The 17013-nt window shown below is 33.0% G+C and overlaps 1 protein-coding gene across 1 annotated transcript in view; it reads left to right on the top strand.

Moving 5' to 3' along the window:
* The window catches only part of LOC127730942 (uncharacterized), a 97021-nt gene that overhangs the window by 30479 nt on the left and 49529 nt on the right, over nucleotides 1–17013 (top strand). The window lies entirely within an intron of this gene.

The raw sequence follows: 17013 nt of genomic DNA, 5'->3' as shown, positions 1-17013 counted from the left end.
CCTAGTTACTTGGACATTGCAGATACATGACACCCTGGCTACTTGGATGATGTAGATACAACATGATATCCTAGCTACTTGACCTTGTAGACACAACATGACATTCTAGTCACTTGTACTTTGTAGACACAATATCACACCCTAGTTACTTTGACTTTGTAGACACAACATGACTCTTACTTTAAAATATAAGACACATGACATCCTAGCTACTTGTACCTTGTAGACACAACATGACACCCTATTTACTTGGACATTGTAGATACAACATGACACCTTAGTTACTTTGACCTTGTAGACACAACAGAACTCTTACTTTAAAGTTGTAGACACATGACATCCTAGCTACTTGTACCTTGTAGACACAACATGGCACCCTATTTACTTGGACATTGTAGATACAACATGACACCCTAGTTACTTTGACCTTGTAGACACAACAGGACTCTTACTTTAAAGTTGTAGACACATGACATCCTAGCTTCTTGTACCTTGTAGACACAACATGGCATCCTATTTACTTTGACCTTGTAGACACAACAGGACTCTTAGTTACTTTAAAGGTGTAGACACATGACATCCTAGCTTCTTGTACCTTGTAGACACAACATGGCATCCTATTTACTTTGACCTTGTAGACACAACAGGACTCTTAGTTACTTTAAAGGTGTAGACACATGACATCCTAGCTTCTTGTACCTTGTAGACACAACATGGCATCCTATTTACTTTGACCTTGTAGACACAACAGGACTCTTAGTTACTTTAAAGGTGTAGACACATGACATCCTAGCTTCTTGTACCTTGTAGACACAACATGGCATCCTATTTACTTTGACCTTGTAGACACAACAGGACTCTTAGTTACTTTAAAGGTGTAGACACATGACATCCTAGCTTCTTGTACCTTGTAGACACAATATGGCATCCTTTTTACTTTGACCTTGTAGACACAACAGGACTCTTAGTTACTTTAAAGGTGTAGACACATGACATCCTAGCTTCTTGTACCTTGTAGACACAACATGGCATCCTATTTACTTTGACCTTTTGACACAACAGGACTATTAGTTACTTTAAAGGTGTAGACACATGACATCCTAGCTTCTTGTACCTTGTAGACACAACATGACATCCTAGTGAATTCAAAATTGTAAACACAATATAACACCCCAGTTACTTGAATGGTGTATACACAACATGACATTCTGGTCACTTGAATGGTGTATACACAACATGACATTCTGGTTACTTGAATGGTGTATACACAACATGACATTCTGGTCACTTGAATGGTGTATACACAACATGACATTCTGGTTACTTGAATGGTGTATACACAACATGACATTCTGGTCACTTGAATGGTGTATACACAACATGACATTCTGGTTACTTGAATGGTGTATACACAACATGACATTCTGGTCACTTGAATGGTGTATACACAACATGACATTCTGGTTACTTGAATGGTGTATACACAACATGACATTCTGGTCACTTGAATGGTGTATACACAACATGACATTCTGGTCACTTGGATATTGTAGACCAAAAATAACACCCATTGTATCTTGAATGTTGTAGATAAGATCTTAGTTACTGTAAATTCAGGAATCTTTCTATTCATTTATTTATTGCATTTGTTGAATAATTGTAAAAAATAGGAGATTACTTATTGCGATTTCAGGAAATGTTGCATACAATAATGCTCTCAAATTGTCAAATGCAAGTGTTTATTTTTTTTGCCGAGACCTATCCTGTTGCAATTTTTTGCAACATAAAAACATCACAAAAATTTCAAAATTATAGTTTCTTGGAAACATTTAGAACATAATGAAAAGTATTGTGTCAGACCTTATTTCCACTGTCATTAAGAACTCTTATAAATAAGATATATTATTATGTGTTAAAATGCATAAGCTGATAAAATTGTATAAGTAGTGATATGTTTGATCCAATAGAAAAATAACAGAGAGAGGATCTTGATTGAAAAAGTACATTTTTTATTAGCAATCCCTCTTTTATAATATATCGTCAAATCAAAATTGCATGCAAATTCACAACAAGTATGACTTGAATTGACGTTGATAGTGTGTCTTCGGAAAAAGCCCACATTTTGCTAGTATTGGTGATGATTAAATGGAACAAATCTAAGAAGGCTTGTTTAATGCATTTTAAACAAAGACCAGATCAATTCATGTCTAGAAAGAAATAAGGAATAACAGTACTGTAGTTGAAGATTTGCCACAGTCAATTGGCGATGTGATTGTCACAAATGCAGTTTTACTGGCGATGTGTAGCGGAGTCGGTAAAACGGCCATCAAAATCCAATTGACAGATGCAACTCTTTAACTGCAGTTCTGTAATTCTGATTCTAATGCATTACAAACAGAAATGTTATGTTAAAACTTGAAATGAAATAAAATTCCTCGAAACTTCATAAATGATTTTGACGCATAAACTTCATGGCTAAAAGTTAAGTCATACAATTGAAATCATTCAATTTTGGATTAGATTAAATCAAAACAGTGTTCTTGGTGTAGGAGTTGTTTTACTTTTGATTATACTGTAGCAGTCGAACATTTGTTGATCCAAGCAATTCAATATTGCAGCTCATTCCTAACTTGACCTAAGTTACAACATGTCAACCGTGGATTTGACGGTAAATTTTAGCCAAAGAAAAAGATTATTACATAAAAATTACATCATAGAATGAAACAATTGCAAAATATAAATAACAAATCAGGAATAAATATCAACTTACAAAAAAAAAACATTAAAAGAGAAACCACGGTCTGTATCATTTGATAAAACGTAGATGTCATTGATTCCAGAAAGGTGCTGGGTATTTTCTATTGACCTAGCTAGACCATTGGACTCAAAAAATAAATTACTGCACATTTTTCCCCATCAAAAGACAATAAAGACAATAATTGTACATTATTTCATATAAAGGGATATAATGAACTTGTTTTTAACTACTTATGCTACTTGTCCCAAAGCATTTGCTGTCAGAAATTCATAGATTTTTCTTTGATATTGAAGTATATTTATTTCCTCTGAATGACAGTCTAGTGTTAAATGAAGATTATCTGTTGCTGTTGAAATTCAATCTTTTTTATATCTAGATAAGCCAATAGATATATCCTTGCTGGTGCAAATTTTCTTTATTGAGTGAAATAAGTTAGCATAGCTGTCTTTTGGAGAAAACACCTGAAATCTTGAAGTGGAATATTTGGCAGCAACCTTGAAATCCATTGAGTCATCAGTGATAATTGTCTTAAAGAACATCTGTATGATAATTCCTACTGTTTATGAGTAGATACAATTAATATCATCCTATAAAACATGTCAAGTGCTAACGTTCTCTGGGAGAGGCATTCTGGTAAATGTTGACTTGGTTAACTTCATGTTACAGGTGTCTGTTGAAGTAAAGGTCATGTTTACCAATTCATTAAACTTCTCAATTCTCAAATATATTTGTTTAAAGTATTGCAATATATGTTCATAAATTTGCTATTTTTTTTGTTTTCGATGTCTATTCTTCGTCTTTTAAAGTTGATAAGGGAATACAGTATTGGATTTTGTTCATAACAGGATTCAATTGTTTTATATGAACTTAATCAAGGAATTGATAAATGGTGGTTTGTTAGTGATTCCATTTTTAGTTGTCAGGGTTAATTGCTAGTTATTAGAAAGGTAAATAAAATTGTTCATCCTGTTTCTTTTACATCATCTTTGATGTTAACAAATAAAGTAGTGTGAGTGGTTCCAAATGATATGTCACAACATGATAAAAACAGAGGGTTAGTCAATCTTTGGGTATAGGCGGATAAATAAGAATGGATATTTTAGAGTGATGAAAGAAAACAGGGGTTCCTTAACCATATATTTCTTTTCCTGTTTTAGTGTGATCAAAGAAAGCAGTGTATACTAAAATCCTCTGTTTTAGTGTGATTATAGAAAGCAGTGGTTACTCAGTCCTCTGTTTTAGTGTAATCAGAAAAAGCAGTGGTTACTCAATCCTCTGTTTTAGTGTGATTATAGAAAGCAGTGGTTACTCAACCCTCTGTTTAAGTGTGATTAAAGAAAGCAGTGGTTACTCAGTCCTCTGTTTTAGTGTGATCAGAAAAAGCAGTGGTTACTCAATCCTCTGTTTTATTGTGATTATAGAAAGCAGTGGTTACTCAGTCCTCTGTTTTAGTGTGATCAGAAAAAGCAGTGGTTACTCAATCCTCTGTTTTAGTGTGATTATAGAAAGCAGTGGTTACTCAGTCCTCTGTTTTAATGTGATCATGAAAAGCAGTGGTTACTCAATCCTCTGTTTTAGTGTGATCATGGAAAGCAATGGTTACCCAATCCTCTGTTTTAGTGTGATAGCTGTGGTTCTTCAATCCTCTGTTTTAGTGTGAACAGAGAAAGCTGTGGTTACTCAATCCTCTGTTTTTGTGTGAACAGAGAAAGCTGTGGTTACTCCATCCTCTGTTTTAGTGTGAACAGAGAAAGCTGTGGTTACTCAATCCTCTGTTTTAGTGTGATCAGAAAAAGCAGTGGTTACTCAATCCTCTGTTTTAGTGTGATCAGAAAAAGCAGTGGTTACTCAATCCTCTGTTTTAGTGTGATTATAGAAAGCAGTGGTTACTCAGTCCTCTGTTTTAGTGTGATCAGAAAAAGCAGTGGTTACTGAGTCCTCTGTTTTAGTGTGGTTATAGAAAGCAGTGGTTACTCAGTCCTCTGTTTTGGTGTGATCAAAGAAAGCAGTGTATACTAAATCTTCTGTTTTAGTGTGATTATAGAAAGCAGTGGTTACTCAGTCCTCTGTTTTAGTGTGATCAGAAAAAGCAGTGGTTACTCAATCCTCTGTTTTAGTGTGATCTGAAAAAGCTGTGGTTCCTCAATCCTCTGTTTTAATGTGATCAGAGAAAGCTGTGGTTCCTCAATCCTCTGTTTTATTGTGATCAGAAAAAGCAGTGGTTACTCAATCCTCTGTTTTAGTGTGATTATAGAAAGCAGTGGTTACTCAGTCCTCTGTTTTAGTGTGATCAGAAAAAGCAGTGGTTACTCCATCCTGTTTTAGTGTGATCATAGAAAGCAGTGGTTACTCAGTCCTCTGTTTTATTGTGATCAGAAAAAGCAGTGGTTACTCAATCCTCTGTTTTAGTGTGATTATAGAAAGCAGTGGTTACTCAGTCCTCTGTTTTAATGTGATCATGGAAAGCAGTGGTTACTCAATCCTCTGTTTCAGTGTGATCATGGAAAGCAATGGTTACCCAATCCTCTGTTTTAGTGTGATAGCTGTGGTTTTTCAATCCTCTGTTTTAGTGTGAACAGAGAAAGCTGTGGTTACTCAATCCTCTGTTTTTGTGTGAACAGAGAAAGCTGTGGTTACTCCATCCTCTGTTTTAGTGTGAACAGAGAAAGCTGTGGTTACTCAATCCTCTGTTTTAGTGTGATCAGAAAAAGCAGTGGTTACTCAATCCTCTGTTTTAGTGTGATCAGAAAAAGCAGTAGTTACTCAATCCTCTGTTTTAGTGTGATTATAGAAAGCAGTGGTTACTCAGTCCTCTGTTTTAGTGTGATCAGAAAAAGCAGTGGTTACTGAGTCCTCTGTTTTAGTGTGGTTATAGAAAGCAGTGGTTACTCAGTCCTCTGTTTTGGTGTGATCAAAGAAAGCAGTGTATACTAAATCTTCTGTTTTAGTGTGATTATAGAAAGCAGTGGTTACTCAGTCCTCTGTTTTAGTGTGATCAGAAAAAGCAGTGGTTACTCAATCCTCCGTTTTAGTGTGATCAGAAAAAGCTGTGGTTCCTCAATCCTCTGTTTTAATGTGATCAGAGAAAGCTGTGGTTCCTCAATCCTCTGTTTTATTGTGATCAGAAAAAGCAGTGGTTACTCAATCCTCTGTTTTAGTGTGATTATAGAAAGCAGTGGTTACTCAGTCCTCTGTTTTAGTGTGATCAGAAAAAGCAGTGGTTACTCAATCCTGTTTTAGTGTGATCATAGAAAGCAGTGGTTACTCAATCCTCTGTTTTAATGTGATCAGAGAAAGCACTGGTTACTCAATCCTCTGTTCTAGTGTGATCAGAGAAAGCACTGGTTACTCAATCCTCTGTTTTATTCTGGTCAGAGAAAGCAGTGGTTATTCAATCCTCTGTTTTAGTGTGAACAGAGAAAGCTGTGGTTACTCCATCCTCTGTTTTAGTGTGAACAGAGAAAGCTGTGGTTACTCAATCCTCTGTTTTAATGTGATCATGGAAAGCAGTGGTTACTCAATCCTCTGTTTTAGTGTGATCATGGAAAGCAATGGTTACCCAATCCTCTGTTTTAGTGTGATCAGAGAAAGCTGTGGTTCCTCAATCCTCTGTTTTAGTGTGAACAGAGAAAGCTGTGGTTCCTCAATCCTCTGTTTTAGTGTGAACAGAGAAAGCTGTGGTTACTCCATCCTCTGTTTTAGTGTGAACAGAGAAAGCTGTGGTTACTCAATCCTCTGTTTTAATGTGATCATGGAAAGCAGTGGTTACCCAATCCTCTGTTTTAGTGTGATCAGAGAAAGCTGTGGTTCCTCAATCCTCTGTTTAAGTGTGATCAGAGAAAGCACTGGTTACCCAATCCTCTGTTTTAGTGTGATCAGAGAAAAACATGTCCTCCAAACGTAACAAATATGTTGTCAATCAAGAATTCAAGCATCTCGGTATTTCTCCACTCAAACAGTAAAATTTTGATATTTAAAGAGCAAGGCTTGCCAGGCTTTTTAAATAATTAGAATTAACTGTTGAGAGTGGAGAAATATCTAAACAAAGTTTATCCTTCCTTTTCAAAGATTTGCAGAAAGTTGTGTTCTTTATATGTGACGTCATCAGGCATGGTCGCCTTTTTTCATGACGTCACAATAGGAAACTCAGAAGAAACCAAGAAAAACTGACGTCATAATTAAATTTCGACCAATCGTTTGCCAAGAACAAAGTTTTCTCTAGAGATGAGAAATATTTTTTTCACGCTGGTCAAGAAATATGAAAATTAGAGAAGATATATTATTGCACCCTAATTTTTGGCTACCTTCTATATGATATTTGATTTTGCAACACAATAATATAATTCGCAGAGGAGTAACATAACAACATTTTTGAGCTTGCCATCGATAGGTAACTTTCCCACGGTTCTCACTCTAGTTTCTCTCCATAGGTAAGCCTTGAGGTACCTTTACCTTATTCTGATGGGCATAACATCTACCTTAATCATCGATGTATGCATTTGACAAGTTCTTATCTCTGGTGAACATCAACTTTCTGTGATTCTTTGTCTTTTTATATTACTTCCCAATAAACACAGATTCACAGATGTGCAGAGTGATTTGTTTATTTTCACTATTCACCTGGATTTTATCCAGGTACAGGGTTTGATGGGGAAGTTAAAATCATGTTTCTCTTCATTTTTTTTGTGTTAACAGATTTCATTATCCGAGATACAGGTTGTTTATTATATATCAATTAAAGTTGGCAGTGACAAATTTTTCATAATATAATCAGCAAAAACACCTTCAAATAAATCTGTTTTCTCAATATAACATAATCAAGATCTATACCTTTATTAAATGTGATTAACTTAAATGTGAATATAATGGCTTCTGTTTCACTTGTTTATTTGTAAATTTAGTTATTCTGGAATCAAACATATGTTTAATGAGAAATATTTCTTTTGTTTATCATCTGTGAAACTGACACAAGAAAAATGTTAATCTCATATTTGATTCTTATGATATTAGGCAACAATTCAAAACATTGAAAATAGGTTATTTGTAGTGAAGAAAAATGAATAAAGTTTAACATATAATTGCTGTTGATCATCTGATTGGGGTGATCACTATCTTTTAATAACAGTTTATGATTGATCTTTTAATTGACAGATTCTGCTATTGAATACTTTTTATCTTTGGTTTCCTAAATGACTGCGAGTTGATCAAAGCAAATAGAAGTGTTATAGGCATAAATGTTTATAAACATGTTCAAAATTAAAAACAATTAAAAAACAGTTCAAAATAAAAAAAATAATATAAAAGAAGTAATTTTTCAATAACAATGTTTTTCTCATGAGCTCTTAAGTAATCTGTTTCATAAATGGACATGAGAGAAAGTTTATCAGCTATTAAATCATATCTAATACACAGATGGTAAAAAATTTGACTCTTACAATAATTATCCTGGGATCACACTGCTACAAGTTTCATGTGTGTTAAACATTTTGAGTTCTCTTGCAGTATAATTTTATAGAGGAGTACTTGACTGAAGCTGGTAAGAGTAATTTTAACTTTTTTAGCTTGTTTTTTGTTTTTACATGTTACTGTGAATAATGTGCAATTGGTTCTGCTGTATTGAAGTTATGAAAGAGATGCTTTTTTAAAGAATAGAATTAAGTTATATAAAATATTTCAGTGATATAGCTTTCCGTGAGAGGTTTGCGACCTGAGAGAAGGTCATGTTCGTTTACTTTTGTTTTTTTATAAAATCTGGAAATAGTCCACCTTTCTATGGCTAAAATCTTGACTTCATTGAGTTTTAATATTGAATCTGCAGACAGAGTCAGAATACTCTTTCAGCTGAGAACCATCAGTTATTTCTGAATGATCATAGACTGACAAACGTTATGTATATCTTCTGTACAAAATTTGAGTACTGCTGATGATACAATCAAACCAAGACAAATATTTATCTGCAGACAAACAAACAATTAATGTCAAGGAAAACAATGATTATACAACCCATTCACAAAGACATGATAAAAGCTGTCAGGACTTCAAGTTTGAAGATTGATCATAAAACTAATACATCTCATCTCAGATCATTATGTTATCAAACAGTTTGCAAAGGTGGTGAAAAATAGAGGATGTAATTGAGTATCTTTATTTTTAAAATGTGAGCAAATATTGAAATATTATCATTTGACATTCAACACCAATATGACACCTGAAAATGTAGGACCAAAAGTCAGAACAAGAAGTTACAGAAAAAACAAGTTATGGACAAAAAGTCATGTTTGAAATAATTTAATAGGGGCCCACACTTTTCTCAGAAAATACTTCCTGTTTACCAATAATTTAAATTTCAATATGTTGAATGAACTTAAAATTTTCGTCACACTTTTCTGAGAAACTACTGAACATGAATCATCTTGACAGTGATTGGTTGTAACCTGTGTGCCCTTTTGGGATCAGTCAGACACCTACTTCCTGTTTTCATATACTTTGAATGTAGGAGTGTAGGAAATGCATAGTACAACAACACATATATTCTTGTTACTTTTTCATGAACATTTTAAAATGAACAAACTTTGATAAATACTTTAAAACACAAAATCTTCAATTTGGAACCCACTTTTGAAGGTTGCTATGTTTCTCATAGTAATTTGCATATTACATTGTTATGTGAAAAATGGGGGCAAAAGGTTATAGTTTATTGTGTATTGGTACAGATTTCTGACTTCATGAATCTAGGAGATTTTCCAAACCTGGAATACAAATGTCAGATGATTGTTCTTGTAACGAAGACAGAATGACATAACAATAAAACTGATAGATCATTGTATCTGACTTGTTATCTGTTTGGGTGTGTTCACTCTGTCAGCATCTTCACTTATTTACAAACACATGTCAACAAGATGCACAGTTTAGTAGGTAATGAAAGACTGAGTTCCTGTCACTTATGCCTCTCAACTTCAAAACAAATTTTGTCCTTATGAAATATAATGTCAAATTTTATGTACATTTCAAGACCAATACTCTTGATATAGCCAGTAAATATAAAGATACAGTTCTAGTTTTTATATTTTCATGGATTTCACTATTGTTTAATACACAACAAAGATAATTTGTCTATCAGTTGATGCGAAACTTTACAAGCGATAAAGTTACAATACTTTTGTATAGGATAATAAAATTCATAGAAAATGTAGAAAAATATTGAATAAACAACAACTATTTAACATGTTTTGCTGATTTCAAACTTCTTTTGACTGAAGAATCAGGTTCTGTTCATGCTTTACATTTTACATTTGAATTTAAGCAACATGATTTGATCTTGAAAATTTCCTCTCTTACAGTACACTTACTAAACTTTCCTGAGTCCACATGTTGTGGTCATATAATGCTGGGCTCTATGTAGACACTATATTTGTTTATACTAAATTAATATTTGAACTCCACTTGGTTTTTAAATCAATTTTTTTTAGTATTTGTGAGTTAAACAAATACACAATGTATAAGCACAATGTGTAAGGGAAATGGCCATACATATCCTGTATATTCAAAATTCTTTTCACACACTAATATTACACTTTGAAGTTGAAATCTCTACACACTGCTTGATGCAAGAACATTTTATTATTCATTAACCAGTGAAAATGTATATAGAAGTCATACATGATGTCAGTTTTCAGGAAAATAATTATCCTGTGTCAAATAATTTTCTGACAAAAATGTGACTTTCTTTTGTCAGTTATAAGATTTGTATGTCAGGATTCATCATGTCTCCCTTTTTAGCTCACCGGGGCCCATCTCTTGGCGTCTGTCGTCGTCTTTGTCGTCTGTCGTCATAAACTATTTCAAAAATCTTCTCCTCTGAAACTACTGGGCCAAATACATTCAAACTTTAATTACTTGTTACTTAGGGTATCTGGTTTATAAATTGTATCTGAAGTTTTGATCCATCGACAAACATGGTTGCCATGGCTAAAAATAGAACATAGGGGTCAAATGCAGTTTTTTGGCTTATATCTCAAAAACTAAAGCTTTTAGAGCAAATCTGACATGGTGTAAAATTGTTTAATTGGTCAAGATCTATCAGCTCTGAAATTTTCAGACGAATCGAACAACCCATTGTTGGGTTGCTGCCACTGAATTGGTAGTTTTAACAAAATTTTGCAGTTTTTTGTTATTATTTTGAATATTATTATAGATATATATAAACTGTAAGCAGCAATAATGTTCAGCAAAGTAAGATCTACAAAAAAGTTAATATGACCAAAATTGTCAATTGACCCCTTAAGGAGTTATTGCCCTTTAAAGACAATTTAACACAATTTGTTCATCAAGTTTGCTAACATTTAAAAATCTTCTCTGAAACTACTGGGCCAATTACCTTCAAACTTTAACTAAATGTTCCTTAGGGTATCTTGTTTATAAATTGTATCTGAAGTTTGTATCCATCGACAAACATGGCTGCCATGGCTAAAAATAGAACATAAGGGTCAAATGCAGTTTTTGGCTTATATCTCAAAAATTAAATCTTTTAGAGCAAATGTGACATGGGGTGAAATTGTTTAATTGGTCAAGATCTATCGGCTCTGAAATTATCAGACAAATCGAACAACCCATTGTTGGGTTGCTGCCACCGAATTGGTAGTTTTAACAAAATTTTGCAGTTTTTTTGTTATTATTTTGAATATTATTATAGATATATGTAAACTGTAAGCAGCAATAATGTTCAGCAAAGTAAGATCTACAAAAAAGTTAATATGACCAAAATTGTCAATTGACCCCTTTAGAAGTTATTACCTTTTAAAGACAATTTTACACAATTTGTTCATCAAGTTTGCTAACATTTAAAAATCTTCTCCTCTGAAATACAGGTGAGCGATTCAGGCTCTTGAGAGCCTCTTGTTCTCATACATCATTGGCAATAATGTTTTTTTTATATTTTCATACTGGCATATGATATTTTACATGAAGGTGTATTGCCATAAGTCGGTGTGACCTTGAATGTTGACCTCAAAGGTAAAAAAAAATTGATAAAACTTATTTATATTTTTTTTAAAATGGTTCCAATCCCCACCCTTAAACCATATATATAATAGTCCTAATTGCCTTAAGAATTTTCTAGTTAACCACAGTTTTAGTCCCTGCCCCCAGCATATCATAAGTTGTTAAAAACTGCATCCTGACCCCTAAACCATATATATTCTTAATCTTCAGTTCAAGACCTTTCGGTACAACATAATTTTTTTGTTTGTTTGCTGGAAGTCATGTCCCTTCCCTTATATCATTGTTTGTTAACTATATCAAAAACTGTTCAGATCCAACCATTGAACCATATATAATGACAATGCCTTTTTAGATTAAATGATAGATTTTGTTTGGAAAGTGGTCATGCCCCACTCCCTCATATCATTAATTGTTAAATATGTTGAAAACAGATAAGATTCCTACCCATTAACCATATATGTATATAATCTTATTTGCCATGATGATAACATTTAAGTATTAGAATGCATTTGTTGACCTTTTCTTAACTTATACTGGAGTGACTTCTAAAGATGAAGTGGTGTAACATTAGTTTTAGCCCTCTAAAGCAGTTCCACCTAGTTCATGTTCTAATTCCATTAAATATGTCATGTTTTGTACTAGTATGTTGATTGCATCAGGGAAATCAATCAGACTTATTGATTAGTCTTTGTTTATTTGGCACTTATTGTATGTGTTGTCTATTTCATTCTTTATTAGCTAAAAGTTCACATATTACATTTAGAAGATTCTATAGAATTGTCAGAAATGTCATTATGTCAGATTTTTTGTTGGTCATTTTTTCTTGAATGTATTGACATTTTGATGTTTGCTTACTGAGATTGTGATTGATATACATTTCATTGCATGTGAAATTGACAATACTAATAGAAATAGATATCAATTACCCTGTTTCAATTGTCCTTGATCAGATAGCTCTATTTTATAGCTATTCAACATTCTGTCACATCTGTTTTTTTATGTTGGAAAAAAAAATGATCATCCATACTTGAAAAAAAATGTAATTGGTTATAGAATAACACAACAGAATCTAAATTAACATCCTGCCATCAGGTTACAGACACTGTGTAACAAAAATGAAGTAGAGCCACAATAACAGTTTTGGTTTGTATCTTAAGATATTGTTCGAAGTTAACATTTCTTTCTAACAGAAACTGAAAAAGGCTACATTCTCAATGTTGTAATAATTCAATTGGAGTTTATGGGGAACAAAACAACAAAAACCTTCAATGGCCCAAAATCTTTTAATTATAATGATAAGAGAGATAAACAAATAAAAATACAGAAATAAAAATGATTAAAACAAAAAGACCAAGCAAAATTATCAAAATAATGGAAAAATAATTATCAACACCCAGAGTAAAACTGGCAAAAGATGCTCAAAATTGATGGGAAATCTTCCTTATTCCCAAACTATCATCAACAATTAATCTTGGTTTTGGACATGGTGACATTGTATATGTTTTGAACATGGTGACATTGTATTTGTTTTGGAAATGGTGACATTGTATTTGTTTTGGAAATGGTGACATTGTATTTGTTTTGGACATGGTGACATTGTATTTGTTTTGGACATGGTGAAATTGTATTTGTTTTGGACATGGTGACATTGTATTTGTGTTGGAAATGGTGACATTGTATTTGTTTTGGAAATGGTGACATTGTATATGTTTTGAACATGGTGACATTTTATTTGTTTTGAACATGGTGACATTGTATATGTTTTGGAAATGGTGACATTGTATTTGTGTTGGAAATGGTGACATTGTATTTGTTTTGAACATGGTGACATTGTATTTGTTTTGGAAATGGTGACATTGTATATGTTTTGAACATGGTGACATTGTATTTGTTTTGAACATGGTGACATTGTATATGTTTTGGACATGGTGACATTGTATTTGTGTTGGAAATGGTGACATTGTATTTGTTTTGGAAATGGTGACATTGTATTTGTTTTGAACATGGTGACATTGTATATGTTTTGAACATGGTGACATTGTATTTGTTTTGGAAATGGTGACATTGTATATGTTTTGAACATGGTGACATTGTATTTGTTTTGAACATGGTGACATTGTATATGTTTTGGACATGGTGACATTGTATTTGTGTTGGAAATGGTGACATTGTATTTGTTTTGAACATGGTGACATTGTATTTGTTTTGGAAATGGTGACATTGTATATGTTTTGAACATGGTGACATTGTATTTGTTTTGAACATGGTGACATTGTTTATGTTTTGGACATTGTATTTGTGTTTGAAATGGTGACATTGTATTTGTTTTGAACATGGTGACATTGTATATGTTTTGGACATGGTGACATTGTATTTGTGTTGGAAATGGTGACATTGTATTTGTTTTGAACATGGTGACATTGTATTTGTTTTGAACATGGTGACATTGTATATGTTTTGGACATGGTGACATTGTATTTGTTTTGGACATGGTGACATTGTATATGTTTTGGACATGGTGACATTGTATTTGTTTTGGACATGGTGACATTGTATTTGTTTTGGAAATGGTGACATTGTATTTGTTTTGAACATGGTGACATTGTATATGTTTTGAACATGGTGACATTGTATTTGTTTTGGACATGGTGACATTGTATATGTTTTGGACATGGTGACATTGTATTTGTTTTGGACATGGTGACATTGTATTTGTTTTGGAAATGGTGACATTGTATATGTTTTGGAAATGGTGACATTGTATTTGTTTTTGGAAATGGTGACATTGTATTTGTTTTGGACATGGTGACATTGTATTTGTTTTGGACATGGTGACATTGTATTTGTTTTGGACTTGGTGACATTGTATTTGTTTTTGAAATGATGACATTGTATTTGTTTTTGGCATGATGACATTATATTTGTGTTGGACATGATGACATTATATTTGAGTTTTGACATGATGACATTATATTTGTGTTGGACATGATGACACTATATTTGTGTTGGACATGATGACATTATATTAGAGTTTTGACATGATGACACTATATTTGCTTAGGAGGAACTGACTATTGATGTCCCTTATGAGTCTAGACATGAGGTATATAGCTGCACCTAAACAACATGATATTACAACAGATGCTAAAGGATTATCACACGCCATATGTTTGATCAAGTCACAAGAAAGTGGTTCTCATGTCGTGTACTATGTAATCCTCTCTAAAGTCTCGTGTATTTTGGCAAAGTTTAGTTTGGATACGCCCAAATTGAGTTTTGTTAATTAAGTATCAACATATTATGAATTTGTGTACCTTTTGACTGAGGTTCCTTTAATTAATGATAAAAGATCTCAGGAGTCATTGAATTATCAAAAGGGGAAATTTTGTAGCAAGCTACAAGGAAATATATTTATAATGTAATGGTAAAAATTAACACCATCATACAACTTAATGCAAATAAGTTAATCCAAATCTTCAGCCCAACTTTCCAATAATATGCAAGTTCTCCATAAGTCCACAATTGTCAACTGTTGCAAAGCAGAGCGGGTGATATGGAAATGCTGTTGTTCATGGGGATTTGTTTAACAGTTCATCGGACTATGATCAAATTTATGTCAAAGGTTAACATTAGCTATTTCTCACATATAAAAATGAGAAGATGTAGTATGATTGCCAGAGGAGACAATTATCCACCAGTTAAAAATGAGGAGATGTAGTATGATTGCCAGAGGAGACAATTATCCACCAGCGACAAAAGGACCAGGATGTAAACAATTTGAGGTCATTGTATGGCCTTCAACAATAAGTAATAAAATAATATCCTTACCTACACTGAAGCGTTAAATGAAATTTACATTAGCAATATCTCGCCTCGAGTGCTGGAGGTCGTGGGTTCGAACCCCAGCCGAGTCACACCAAAGACTTTAAAATTGGTATTTGCTGCTTCTCCGCTAAGCACGCAGTATTTAGGAGTAGGAGCAAAGACTGGTCGGTTGGAGTATAATGTTTTTGAGTAAGGTGACATGTCTTCCTGTGGACTGTTACCTTGTGAACTAGCACGTTTAAAATCGAGTTCAGTGTGTCGGTCTTGTACAAATCAGGGTTACTATTCATATTACATTAACATGTTCTCGTCATGAATGTTAAGCAGCCATCCATCATCACCATCATTAGCAATATCTCTGACAATTTCGAATATCAGGCCTGATCAAATTATTTAAGGGGGAGTTATGCCTATGAAATATAAATGATACTGAAAATGTCTTGCCCCTACATTCAGGTTTTCATCATCTATATATCAGATGGCTTCAAAAGTCACATGTTCAGATATTTTTGTCAAAAGTTTTTTCAGCAATATTTCATGTATTTCAGTTCAGTCAGATCATTAATGCCCCTTGGAAAAGTCTAGTGAAAAATTTCATATATTGACTAGGTTGGAAAAATCATTTCCAAGTTCATTCAATTTTGATATAACTATGAATGTGTTTTTAAGTTAAGATAGTAGCCAAGTACATTTTTGTAAAAATAAATTAGCATTAGTATCGTTTTGTAAACTTGTACTATTATAATCTTACTTTATATTGCTGTGTCTTACATGAAATTAAAAAATTATAAAATAAGAAGATTTCTGTTGAATGAACGATTTAGAAAGCATATCTACACATTGAATTGAAAGACATTGCAAGCAAGCTAATCTAATCAGGAAAAATGTTGTTATTAAAATACTATCAACACTTTTATATATTTGTATCAAACCTATACATTGCTTGGTTCTGTACTATATTCATGACATTGTGCACCAGACAGACTTTTGAGGTCGATAAGTGTGTCATCACAGGTTGCTGATAATGCTTCATTACAAATTAATTATTTTTTTATTCTGATCTGTGTGATTTACTGAATGTCTAATGGGAATAGGTATTACAGATATCAAGCAATTATGTTACATCAAACTTTATCTGATAGCCGATAAATGATAAAAAGTATTTCTCTGGAATTTCCAATAAAGGTACCCTTTTTGAATTTAATGAAATGCAATCTGGGATTACTGAGGGATAACTAATTTGTATTAAAAGAGCAGTTTAGGTAGTATGTCTATGTCTAGATAATGAAACTAATTGTCTTTGAAATTGACATCATTAAATGATGTAGATTGATTTCCAGATAAAAGAAGGAATCACCATTACGCACCTGAAGATGAAAATAATATGATGCAACTATTAATCCACATTGATTATGGTAATAAATATCTCT

Source organism: Mytilus californianus, unplaced genomic scaffold, assembly GCF_021869535.1.
Source record: "Mytilus californianus isolate M0D057914Y unplaced genomic scaffold, xbMytCali1.0.p SCAF_2, whole genome shotgun sequence".
Lineage (NCBI taxonomy): Eukaryota > Metazoa > Mollusca > Bivalvia > Mytilida > Mytilidae > Mytilus > Mytilus californianus.
Note: the sequence above shows the minus strand (reverse complement) of the source record. Positions and strands in the feature narration are given on the sequence as shown.